Source organism: Triturus cristatus, chromosome 1_2, assembly GCF_964204655.1.
Source record: "Triturus cristatus chromosome 1_2, aTriCri1.1, whole genome shotgun sequence".
Taxonomy (NCBI): Eukaryota; Metazoa; Chordata; class Amphibia; order Caudata; family Salamandridae; genus Triturus; species Triturus cristatus.
In genome coordinates, this window is record NC_140580.1 from 653,925,817 (window position 1) to 653,939,140 (window position 13,324).

The 13,324-nt window shown below is 44.8% G+C and overlaps 1 protein-coding gene across 3 annotated transcripts in view; it reads right to left on the reverse strand.

The window, feature by feature from the left end:
- The window catches only part of IGSF21 (immunoglobin superfamily member 21), a 1,330,939-nt gene that overhangs the window by 248,660 nt on the left and 1,068,955 nt on the right, over window positions 1–13,324 (reverse strand). The window lies entirely within an intron of this gene.

Below are 13,324 nucleotides of genomic sequence, written 5' to 3' on the forward strand. Positions count from 1 at the left end.
ACTAGTCTCCTGCTGGGATGTCACACGATTTTTAATGCTAGGTGAGTAGTCGCCTAAAAAACTGTCACACAACATACCAGCAAACCATGTTTCACTACGCAACTGTATGTTGGCAAAATTGTGGAAGTTCAATTTTTTTTTTGTAGATAAAAGACAATTTCACATACTGCTAGTTAAAATAGGTCCTTAGATATAAGAACTAGGTTTACACATCTTCCTCCAGCTGAGTGAAGCACCGATAGGGTTCTGAGTAGAGGACTCTCTTCCTCCCTTTTCTATGGCTTTCAATCTCCATGGAGTAGCAGTATTGCCCCAAACACAAGTGCCTGTAAGGGGTCCAGCACAGCCTGATTGCTCTATCTCTCTCTCTTTTAAGATCCATGCTGCATGAGTAAGGACAAGCTGTGGTGGCGGAGTTGATCTAGTGGTCCAAGAAGAACCTTTTTGATTGCCTCTAAAGGGTAGATGAGCAGCCCTCAATGTGATTTAGAAAGTTAAACAGGACAGGTTAGGATAAAAACGTAGAGTGCCTGTTGACATATTATGCCTAAGCAAAAGTCCATGTTATTCCATGTGGTCAAAGTGCAAAAATGTTTTGTATATGGCGATGGTTTTTATCACTTTGTACAGGGCTCGTGTCTTCGGAGTCGCTAACATGCTTTGTTTACAGACCGGGAGTCAATGGAAAGGTGAGTGGTAAGTAGCACAAGTTAATAAACCATTTCAGCATGAACATGTCTGTTTACTTGAAACACAAGGCACAGTTAATTTACAGTGCTTAGAAATAGCAAACAAGGATAGAGTCAATCGCTTATATTAAAAAGAAATTCCAGTTGTCCCACTTACTATGACTCCTACAGTTGGGAGACAAAAGTAGTCTTTTTTGTTTTCTGCACTAAGGGCTAAACCTCATGATCTACCTTGAATTTCAAGTAAGCACGAGGCAGCTGGGTACTTCGAGGTCTTCTAAGAAGATGGACTTCCTTTTGCTTTTGTGAGCTTCTGGTTACTAAGCATCGATCCAGCAAGACAGGAAATTCCTGGTGGAGCTGCCCCGATGGGTTCCTTTAGGACGATGCCTCGCAATCAAGAATTCACGGGGGGAGATTGTGCCGTCGCCTCCGCTCACCTACCATGTTTGTAAAGGTTGACAGAACCAGCTTTGCTGACATGTCCACTCGCTTCCAGTCGCACTGCGTAAGGTGCAATGTCCTTTTTCAGACAGGTGGGATGAACATAGTTGGGACCTTTAATTATCCTACAATCATTTGGAATAAGGACATATCTGTAGTGCTATCTAGTCCTTGCAGACATGCCATTTATCTGGTCATGATTCCATTCTTCTTATCACACGCTAAGGTGATCAGCAGTGCTTAATTTGTAAAAATATAGGTGCCAGGACCCAAGAGATCACTTAGCAGGCCACTGATACTAATACTGTTTTAGTCTTTAGTAAGTTAGTAAACTAACAGCAGAAAGAGATGAAAATTGGTAGACATTGCCACCCTCTGGTGGAGCGTCATTAAAAATTTCTGGTGTTAAGAATTTAGTGCCGTGGATGGGCACTGGCAAACACCGAAACAAATTAACTTCTGGTGATGAGGGGATCAGGCCTAGTGCAGGGGCTACTTGAGTCTGTTTTCCTTGTATGTGTAAGTGTCCAGTGATTTTGTGTGGCAACTACCCCTCTCTGCCATTTTGTTTTGTTATAGAATTCCCCCAAGTGACAGCTCTATGAGTTTATGCACCAAGCCATTGGCATCAAAGGGTCAACATGATCTGAAGGGAATAACCTCTCTTGCCTGGCTATGGGGAGACTGCATGTTGAGTTGCACCATACCAAATGGGGGTGTAACTTTAGCTGTACTCGTGAGGTGAAATCCACAGACCATTCGATAGAAAATACATACACCCCTCTCCAATAATTTTATAACAACCCATGAGGACCCGACTAACCTCCACCACAAACCCATGCCATCATTCTGTATAATCAAATAAGATATTATTTAGATGTTGTGCCTGAGGTTGGAATACAAATCATGCCAGATTAAGCCAGATTCACCACTTTTCTCATGCATGATAAGTACATACGTGCCACTTATCTGAGAAGTGGGTCACCCAAACTTCAATAAACAACACTTACTGCTGGGCATGTGTATAAGAATGTGCTCTTTATTGCCTGGACTTTCACATGCAGCACCCTAAAAACTTGTAAAGACCCAACAACCTCTCCTTGCACATTAGATTTCCATCCTTTCCATTCCTCTACAGAATGTGCCAAGCTAGAAGTTGAAGTCCTTCTCTGTTCCCTGAGAAGGCTCCTGTCCGCCCGAGGTCAAAGAATGCCCGTGTTGCTGCCCTTTCATACAAAAGCCGAGGATGATGATTTTCTAGCAAGTACACTTTCCAGGGGCTTGTCCTTCGCTACGGCGGAGGAGCGTCGCCCCACTGCTGATACCCAGCAGTCAACAGTAAAATATAAAATGATAATAAAATAATTTTATCACCATTTTCTTTTTCACAGTTGCCTCTGCTGGGTAGCTGAGTCACGGGGTGGGGCCAAGCCATCCACCTGAGCTTCAGGAGGAGGATTTGTGAGCACTACTAAGTGCGCATGACAGTTTGGCCTGCCATTTTAGGCCAGCCAAACTGACATGCGCACTTAGCGTTTCTGTGTTGCACAGCCAGGTGGAGAAGAGCCACAGGCTCCCAGGCACTGTCTGGCAAACCCCAGGCTGCTCAGCCCATTCCCAGCATGAGAGAAGCACTAGGATTGGCATCTGGAAGCCTGCGCAGTGTGCATCAGTCGAGGGTCGGGAAAGGGGGAAGACAGAGCGGCTGCAGCATCAGGTAAATTGTAATTTGTTTTTTAAATATATATTTTTTTAATGTATTTATGCCCCCCCCCCCCCCTTGCCGCCCTGCCATGTTGCATCAGCAGCAGCCGCCACTGTACATTTTTGACCCAACAGCCTTTCAAAAAGTAACTCATCATATTATGGAGAAGTAGTGGAAAGATGTAAAGCGTCAGATTTTCCTGGTTTTGTTTGCTGGGAACTGGTCTTTCCCAAAGGTTAGGCCTTTGCTGCAAAGCTTTGGGCGGTCACGTGCATTGGGCACTGACAATGCTCTACCAGCAAATACACTGGTCTGCATAGTTGAAGTAACTACTACCACATACAACTTTTCCCTTCGGGTTGCTTCTTTTGTAGCCCATGATTCCAAATATCTCCTAAAGAACTATCAGTTGATCCTTTCCATCATTAAGCATGGGGAAGAGTGAGTGGACCTCTCCACCTTACCAAAGTTAATTACCGGATTCCTGTTGAGCTCTTTCTTAGTGCTTGATTTGTAATACAATGTTCTGTCCAGAACAGCAATTCTAATGAGTATACTGAGCATATCAAGTATTCTATGAACTGCAACATCTAAGCAGTAAATTACAGAGATTCATCTGTAACATTTTTATGAAATGCAGCCACCTACATTCTCACACTGCCAACACCGAGGCACACAACAAAATTCAAAAAGGGGAAAGAAAGAAAGAAAGAAAGAAAGAAAGAAAGAAAGAAAGAAAGAAAGAAAGAAAGAAGATCAAAGAGTAGTACAAACAAATGAACGGAACAGAAGATGTCATATTTAAATATAAAATGATCCAAAATAACTTCATATGCTATTATATACATTGTTGGGACCAACGATTCATCACTTTTTATAAGCAAAAAAAATAACCCTTGAAATATTTTCTAACAAGAAATCTCCACTTGGCACGGCTTTCAACTTCCATCGTTGGAGTAAGCCCTTGGTGGCGACCATTTGAGCTCTGGTTAGAAAACCTTAAAAGCCTGATGTTTTCTATTGGGTAACATGATAAAGTGTTACTAAACCAGATAATGCTTGTAAGTCAAGGCTAGCTGGTTATCTTTACTTCACAGGTACATTGTTCCAAAAACGTGAAATAGAGTCAGAACGTTCGCCACATCCCCTGCATGCATCTGAATCCGCCAATCCCCACCAACAGCCTTGTACAATATTTTCTGAACACAAACTTCTGTACTAATTGCAGCTCATCAAGGCATAACTATGTCACAGCTTTAGGAGATGATAGATGATGCTCCAGTGGAAAACAAGGTTGCATTTGGGGCAAAATATGGACAAGGTGGTGAACTCCTTGGATCAGGGTAGACAAGGTGGTGAACTCCTTGGTTCGGGGTAGACAAGGTGGGGAACTGCTTGGATCAGGGTAGACAAGGTGGTGAACTCCTTGGTTCGGGGTAGACAGGGTGGGGAACTGCTTGGATCGGGCTACAATTATGAAGGGATGAACTATTGACCTCTCCATGGATCCATGTGAACCTTGGTTTTGTCAAAACCCTCTTTCCCAATGCCATTTTCAGTGGCAAAGTGTGGTGCATAACTACCAGACTTAGTTGGTTTCCACAGGGTAAGGAATTTTAGTAATATATTCCTGGCTCTTTTTGGTCCTTTGCTTTTAGGCGAGCACAGACATGTTATCAAATTGTAACAAGTCTGCAAGTTCCTCTTCGGGGAGACAGTCTTATAGAGAATTATTCCCTTTCACTGAACATGAGAACACTTGTAGGCATCATCAAATTCTACTATGCCTAGCTTCACTTTCCTGATCAGTGGCAGTGTTGTAGGTCCTTTTGGTTTTCAGTGGAGATGGCTCATTTTTCGATTCATGGCCCTTTCTTCAGCCCCCTTCTCGTTTGTGAGGCTTACAAAGCTCCAGATGTAGCTTTTCTTCCCAAGAAGGATTATCAGGTGTTCTCTAATTTAAATAATTTCCTGATCTCTTCTTCCCCCTTTTTAGCTTTGAAGCCTTGCTATATACATCTTGGGGACATTCAGAAAGCTGACCTAGGAATGCATTCCACCAGTTGCTTGCCATTGGTTTTGTGGATTGTAACTCTTATTTGCTGGCTTAATAATTGCTGACTTTATTTGCTTTAGGCTGTTCAGCTTGAGTTTGTCCCTGCTGTGGCCTAAATCTTGTTTACTGTATTCTTCCACAAACTCACTTTCTCTAAACAGGCCTTTAAATCTTGTTCTTACCTTATTACATTTGCTGTGCATTCAAAGGCAGAGGTCAAATGGCAAGGTCTCTCTTCCGATGGAGCTTGGTGTCTACTTTTCTTTCTCTGACTTTAAAGGGGGAGGATTTATTTGACAATCCTGCTGAGTATCCATTTAAGATGCGAGGGTGTAGGATTTTTTTTCACACAAAAAAAAGAACTGTGCTGATGTTTCAGAGTTTATCAGAATGAGTACAAATGAAGCACATTTTATTGTAAATCTGAAGTGTGGTGGTAACAAATATTTGAATACAATCAAAACAAATCAATGCACTAGGTGATGACATTTAGACTAGGATGTTGAAAATACCCAATAGCCACTGAAACGATTATTAGATGTACTGAAATGTCTCTGATTTTATATTGCGCTTATCAATGCATAATCTTTTTAATAGATTTTAACAGTTTTAAATGATAGGAAGATTTTTATGAGGATATAATTAATTAGGCAACTTATCTTAATCTTGTAACAAGATTGTTTTTTGAGGAAAATGTTGCACATTACACTTTACTTGGTATTTTTCTAAAGTAAATAATATTAATGATGCCATTAGTTGTGGTTTAGATTCTGATCAGCTGCCCAGCACCTGTGAACTTTTTTTTAAGGGATTGAGGAATTTCCAATCAAAATGTATGGGAAATAATGTGTGTATTTATAGAAATCACATGACTGCAGAGTACAGGGCTTTAGTCACAGTGACTCAAGATATCAAGTTAGCTTTAAAATGGTGGATAGTTCCAAAACATTTTCAAAGGAGAATTTCCCTGCTACCAGTCACTCCCCTAATTTTTCTGACTGACACCATTACCTAGGGAGAGGGAGCCAGGCAAGATGTCGAAGAAGCCATTGAAGGTGGTCTAGATCCAAAGGTCTGAAAAGTGTTTTTCCCTCACCACAATGTAACTCTTTACACAGTTGATACTCCTTACTTGTGTCTGTGGTGGCACTCACTCACATGTCAAGTTTGCGATAGGAGAAATGGCCACTTACGCCCGGGTTCCATTCTTCTCTTTCTCTTGCTTCCTTCTACTTCCACTCTTTCTCTTGCACTTTCATGACTTTTCACCTTCTACAGCGCTCCCCTTCTCTATCCTCCACTGATCTCCCTCAACTTCCATTGCTACCTTGTTCAATTCAACTACATTCTCTATTACAAATCTCTTACCTCTACAGTGGTTCTCCTCCCCTTCCAATGTACTTTCTCCTTCTCTTTTTTTATCAACAATATTTTTATTGAACTTTTTCAAAAACTTATCATCATTATAATGCCATTATAATCCATCTCTTACATCATTTAGTGTCAAGCTATGAAGCAGTACAGTTGCCTCCTTTCGGAGACAGTATGTATAAACTGCTGCAACAAACACAATACAGAAGCACTGCCATTGTTCATCATACGTTAAACAGGTAACTCCCAGTCCCTCGTAGCCACCCCACGCCCTCCCATTCCCCTCAAACAAAAAGGATGCACTGGTGGTGATTGATGCCTGCATAGGTGTAGGGACTGCACAGCGTGGTTAGGAGGACACCTGGGAGCTCTACTCCCCTCCCTTCCTTTCTCCCCTTTCCAGCTCTCCCATTACTAACATTGAAAGAGGTGTAATACCCGGACCCATGTAGAACATGCAAGCATGGGGAGGCCCTGCCACAGATATTTCACCAGTGGGTCCCAGGTATACTCAAAATTCTTAAAGGTGTCCATTATCACACTTGCCATTGTTTCGATAGTGAGGCCCTGCCACAGGCGAGCGTGCCATTGGGTCAGGGAAGGAGCCTCCCTCTGTTTCCAGGTAGCTGCTATCGCCGTTTTGACCGCCCCCAGACACAGCCATAAAATAGATCTGTCACTAACTGTCTGATGTTTGAGGGTCTCAGCTCTAAGCCCCAGTAGAGTCGTCCGTACATCGGAGGGAATGGGGTAATCCCAGTATGTCCTTAATTTGTCCCAGAATCTCCGACCAGAATGGCCTGATCGTCGGGCAGTCCCACCAAATGTGCCTGAAGTCTCCACGAAGGCCACAGCCTCTATAGTATAAGTCAGAGGTCCCGGGGTAAATCCGTGTAGGTTTCGTGGTGTACAAATACCAATCATTGAGAACTTTATAGTGGGCCTCCCGCATTCCCATCGAGCTATTGAATTTGTGTATATCCGCATATAGTTTGTCCCACTGCTTATCTGTAGGTAGCACCCCAAGACCTGCTCCCAAAAAGATCTGTGTCTGGGTTGTTCAGTGTGCAGTGCTGCCTGTAGTATTTTATAGAGATGTGAAATCGTGCCCTTTGTACCTTTTTATAATTTCGCCAATTTCTCTACTCCTTCTCTTTTTTAACTGTACATCCTTTTACTCTGTTCACCTCTCCTCGCTCACCATTTTTTGGAAAGTCTCTGTCCTCTATGTCTGCTGTGCTCTCTGTTTTCATTCACTTTTCATTTTGTTTCACTCCTCCCCTTGCTTTACTATGCTCTAATGTGTCTCTCCAAGCTCCTTTTCCCTGAGTCTCCTCGTCCACATGCCTCCCCACGTCCTCTTTTACTCTCAGTCTTCTCTTCCCTGTATCCCTCTTTTTTTCACAACACCCAATATCTCCCCCTTTGCTATAGCTCTCAAATCTCTCTTCTCTTCTTTTTCCTGTTGAGGTTTTCAGCTAGGGGTGAACAGTGGGTGTTCCAAGGCGTGTTTTGCCTTGAAAGTATTGGCAAGCCCACCAACATGTTCCTTTGTGGGCATTTCCAGACTTCCAGTCAACCTCTTCCCACCTTTGAATCTGACCATTTCCAGGATGGGAAGAGGAAGGGTCAAAGTTTGGGTATGGCCACAAATATGCATGTTGGTGGCTGTTCCCAAACTTGCAAGGCAATGCCTTCAAGTGCCTCTTACTGTTGCAGATTTCTCCACACTTGTGATTGGAACTCCACAGTAGTAAACACATTCATTCCCAGTAGGAATACCTTTATGACTTTCTTATAGGAGTAAATGGATATAATCGGCTGTAAACTTACATTTATGCTCAAAAATATCTTTGTGAATTGGCTCCCACATTCCTGGCTCTGTCGCATTTCACCCTCTATTCTTTCTCTCTTGTCCCCCTTCCCCTGACCAGTGCATCCTTCCCTGGATATCAGAGGTCCCCCATCTCTTGTTTTTCCTCTGTATTCCATCACTGTCCACCATTCCCTCCCCCCGCATTTCCCCTACCTCTCCACTCTCCCTTTCTGCTAATCTCCGTGCAACGCTAATGTTTCAATTTCGCATCCTATTATCTCTCCCTTCGTCTGTCAACTTTCTGTTTTGGGTCTCTCAAGGGGCTCTCGTACACCCGCCCCTCTACCATCTTTCATTACCTTTCACTCTTTCATCCACATACTCCTCAGTAGCTCTTTATCCATGCCTGTATGTCTCCACTCTCCCCTACTCTCTCTACTTTTCCCCTTTCTCCCTCCGCTCTGCCTCTATTTCTCTGCTGCTTACATCTTTAGCATGTGCACTGTACTGTTTTTTTCTGCCATTCCTATCAACTGTTGTCCCTTTCTCTGATGCTTCCCCAGTCCATGAACACATTTTGTCAATCTTTCTCCATTCTTCCATATATCTCTCAACTCCCTTCTTACATATCCCCTCCATTTCACTTGTTCTGTCGTCTTCAAATAATGCCACGTTTTTTAGGTCTCGTGAGCCAAAGGCTCGAAGAGACATTTTATATCTGGGCTTTGCAAAGTGCTGCCGTGGCCTAAAGCTACAGTGCACGTGAACGTGCACGCGCGCAGCGCCATGTGTCTTTCCTCCGTAGCGATCGTAATCACGATCACTTTCACTTTCGCGGGCTCCTCTGTTGCTGGCATTCCCCCCTCCCTTCTCGCCCAGCCCTTCTTGTTTCATGTGCCCTGACAAATGCCGTCGGGAAGACTTATACGCCACATACCCTTCTATATTCTTAGTATTACTGGCCCTAGGGGCCGCTCGCATCCCGTCCCGGCTGCACTCTTATTATGCAGATTAACCGCGGCTTTAATGCGCCCCCACCCGGTCCATTACTGTTATGGAAATCCCGGCCCGTGCTCATCTTGTGATAACGCCATCGTCCTCGGGGACACCGTCGACCGCTCCGACCCATCCTGCGGCGCGTTATCTGGCCACCCTCCCATGAGACCGGGACACAATCTTTTGCTTCCTGGCGATCTCTTCCGATCCACCGCGTTGACTCGAGGTGCCTCTGTTGCAAGCCTGCTGCCTGCAGCCTCGTCGGCCCTTACAGCCCCGGGACATGGCTTGATAGCGCCAAACACCACCGTTCTGGCTCCAGGTGCTAGTGCCGTCCTGCCTATGTTCGTCACCTCCTCGCCAGCGTCCCTGCTTCTTTTCCAGCGCGTCAACTTCTTTCACGTTCATTCTCCTCCCCCGTGGATGTTGGATTTACAGTGCTATGAAGTGGCCACAAAACTGGTAGCAAGTGGGCTATAAAAATCAGGTTCTTGCAAACTTCAATTCTGTTGTAAGAATAGGATTTACACACGGGCTCCAGTGTACATTGTGGTAGTTTTGTTAGGTAAAATATGGTATTCAAGGAAAACGAAAGCCCTTTGAAGTATTTTAAACAACCAGGCATAAGTGTGCCGCGCTTTATGTACGAGTTGCAGCTTCAGAGCTGCATCTCACTGTGCTTTTCCATCACCAGCGGCACATCACAGCAGTCTGCGAGCCCCCACAGTAACAATGTTGTTCCTGCTTACAATTCACATGCTTTACTTGATCTTGCATTCCCTATAAGTGTTTGCTTCTTCCAGGATGTTACTTTTTTTTCCAAGCAGTATATTACACTTATCTCCCCTCCTCATAACCTAATTTCCATTGACTCGTTCTCCAGCACCGAGAGGTCATACCAATGGCAACAGGCTATGCAAATATGATCACTCCACTTCAAATAAAAAAGTACAAAAACATTTTAAACGCCAACAGCTCTAACTTTAAGAAATGCGAGACCTATTTCATTGCAAATGCTTGTATACATAAGCGGTCAGTCAGGAAAGTGGGGCGGGGTGGGCTGCAGCCTCGTGCATTCTGTGGAAGGCAAGGGATGTAGTGCATTGTACTGCAGCATTTGTATAGTGCCCCTATGTGGCTTGCCTACATCTCGCTCTCCGCTGCCTCCAGGAATGCAAATATTGAGATATTAATCTCAGACAATAATGCCGCATTATCCTTTCCGAAACGTTTGTGTTGAGGCTCAGTTAATTAAGTCTGCAATTTAAACAGGTATTGCCTGATTGATTTTAAAACATCAGCAGTTTTTAAAATTCGCTGTACCCCATATATGCGACCTAAAAGCCTCCCATGGAGTACCACAGTGTTCCACAGACCCTACATTCAACTCAAAATAATCCACAATTGTCATTCGAATTTCTTTAGTGAAAACCACATACTATAGTGCCTGATGGAGAAAGAGAGGCACTATGACAACAGTTCCTTAAGAGAGTGGGCAGCTCCAGCACCACTGGGGAGTAACTTAATAGTGAGTTATTATAAGAGTCTTGTATAGCGCTCAGCTACCCGCACAGGGTTTCTTGGCGCTTTGGCAACAGGTCGGGTCTGGCAATTACAACGGAATCAGACCATCCACACTGCTACACGAAACACTGCTGCACGCCGCACACTACTGCACGCCGCACACTGCTGCACGCCGCACACTGCTGCACGCCGCACACTGCTGCACGCCTCACACTGCTGCACGTCTCACACTGCTGCACGCCTCACACTGCTGCATGCCGCTGCACGCCACACACTGCTGCACGCCACACACTGCTGCACGCCTCACACTGCTGCATGCCACACACTGCCACACACTGCTGCACGCCGCACACTGCTGCACGCCGCACACTGCTGCACGCCGCACACTGCTGCACGCCACACACTGCTACACAAAACATTGCTGCACGCCACACACTGCTGCACGGCACACACTGATGCAACCGGCACACTGCTGCACGCCACACACTGCTGCACACTGCTGCATTACTCACTGCTGCATGCTGCACGAAACTGCTGCACGCAGCACACTGCTGCACGCCGCACACTGCTGCACGCCGCTGCACGCCACAGTGCTGCATGCCTCACACTGCTACACGAAACACTGCTGCACGCAGCACACTGCTGCACGCAGCACACTGCTGCACGCCGCACACTGCTGCACGTCACAGTGCTGCATGCCACACACTGCTACACGAAACACTGCTGCATGCCGCACACTGCTGCACGCCGCACACTGCTGCACGCCGCACACTGCTGCACGCTGCACACTGCTTTTATGCGAGTTTATGCTACTGACATTGTAAATGACAATGCCTTTTATTTGTTTTAAAACCAAAACATAAATAAAAGGCATTGTAATTTTACAATGCCAATAGCTCAAACTCTTATAAATGCGAGACCTATTGCATTGCAAATGCTTGTTTCTCAAAGCCTCTATGCATATCTCATTTTTTCAATAAATCTCTTTAGTCTCTGTCCTTTGTACGTGTACCTCTCTGCTCCAAACCCACTGTCATCCTGCCGTCTCTATATCTCCTTATTCTGCCTTCTCTCGTCTCCCCTTTCTGCTGTCTCCCCCATCCCACCTAGATTCCACTTTCCTATTCCCCATTCCACCCTGTATCTCTCCACTTATCTCCCGCCACCCCTCTATTCATTTCCCGTGTATCTCTTCACTCCATCCGATGTCGCTTCACTCGTCTGCCAGCCTCTCTACTCTGTATCTCTGCATTTTTTCCTGCACCCGATCTCTTCTCTTCCAGTCTCATCTTTTGTGTTTTCCCTTACATTCCTCGGCATTTTCTATCCATTCTCCGTGTATTTTTCCATTCTCACCATATCTCTCTGGTCTTCACTTTATCTTGCCATTTATCTTTTGCTGCCTCCTCTTTTTATTTCCTCCTGTATCTCTGCGCTTTAGTTCAGTAGGGTGACCAGATTCTCAAAACAAAAAACGGGGACAGGTCATAGACATAGAAGTAGGACTACGGTTTGTAGTAACCAACATAAAAGTAGGACTATTTGACAGCTGCTACAGCGCTCACCTCAGTGACGACACATGCCATAAACAGTGCAAAGAGAGCATGCGCGCGCATGCTCAAACGGAACAATGAAAAACAGGGACATTTCTGTGTTTAACCTGGACACTGTTTGAAAACAGGGACATTTGAGTCACTTGGAGAAAAGTGTCGGGACACTTCTCCAAAAACGGGGACCGTCCTGGGAAAACGGGGACGTCTGGTCACCCTATAGTTCAGCCCCTATTCACGTCACTCTCCAGCCAGCCGCTCTCTCTTGTAGCTCTAACCTCTTTCCTGTATCTCATCTCCCCTCTTCCACGCTCATCTTTTCTTTTTTTCCCTGTATCGTTCAACCCCATTCGCTATTTACTGCCCTGAAACTCTTAATTCTCTCTGTATCTCTGCAGTCTTCTCTGTGTCTCTCTGCTTTTCTCTCTTTACTTTATCCTCTGTATCAGGGCTTTAAGTAGGATTAAAAAAACGGGGTGTCTCTCTAAGGGGCACGGCCGATGTAATAAAGGGCGTGGCTTAAAACACAAACTAAAAATCTGTGCTTAGCATAGTGTGCCGCTCGACTGGTATTTTGCTGCTTCTGTCATTGCAACCAGATATACAATATAACAAGTCACATCACACCTACAAGTCAGGACTGTTGGCTTTCTCAATGGTTGTTAGTTGCATAAGATAAATAAGCAACACTACGGCTTGGTTGTATTTAATATTCAAACTGGTTCAGTTCTGACAATATGAAGCTGTGAAAGAACTATAGCAGTCTCTTTGAAGTTACCTCAAATGCAGTGAAGGGTGATAATGCTGCAGAGTTAAGATTTATTTGTTCACCCAGAGGGTGAGGACAAAACTGGAGAGCCGCAGGGCTTTAAGTGGGCTGGGTCTCACCGGGTCTGAGCACAGTCAGGGGCATATTATCAAGAAACAGCGTTAAAATTATCGCCCCTTTTTATTAGCAGGAAACTGCTGCTAAAGTGGCGATAATGGGCTTGATAATATGCCCTAGAGAATTCCCATAGAAGCCCATGTTCTGGTGTCAACATGGGCTTCTATTGGAATTCTGTGCGGCATATTATCAAGCTCATTATCGCCACTTTAGCGGCTGTTTGCTGCCGCTAAAGCGGCGATAATTTTAACGCCGTGCTTGATAATATGCCCCTTCCTTTTTTAAAG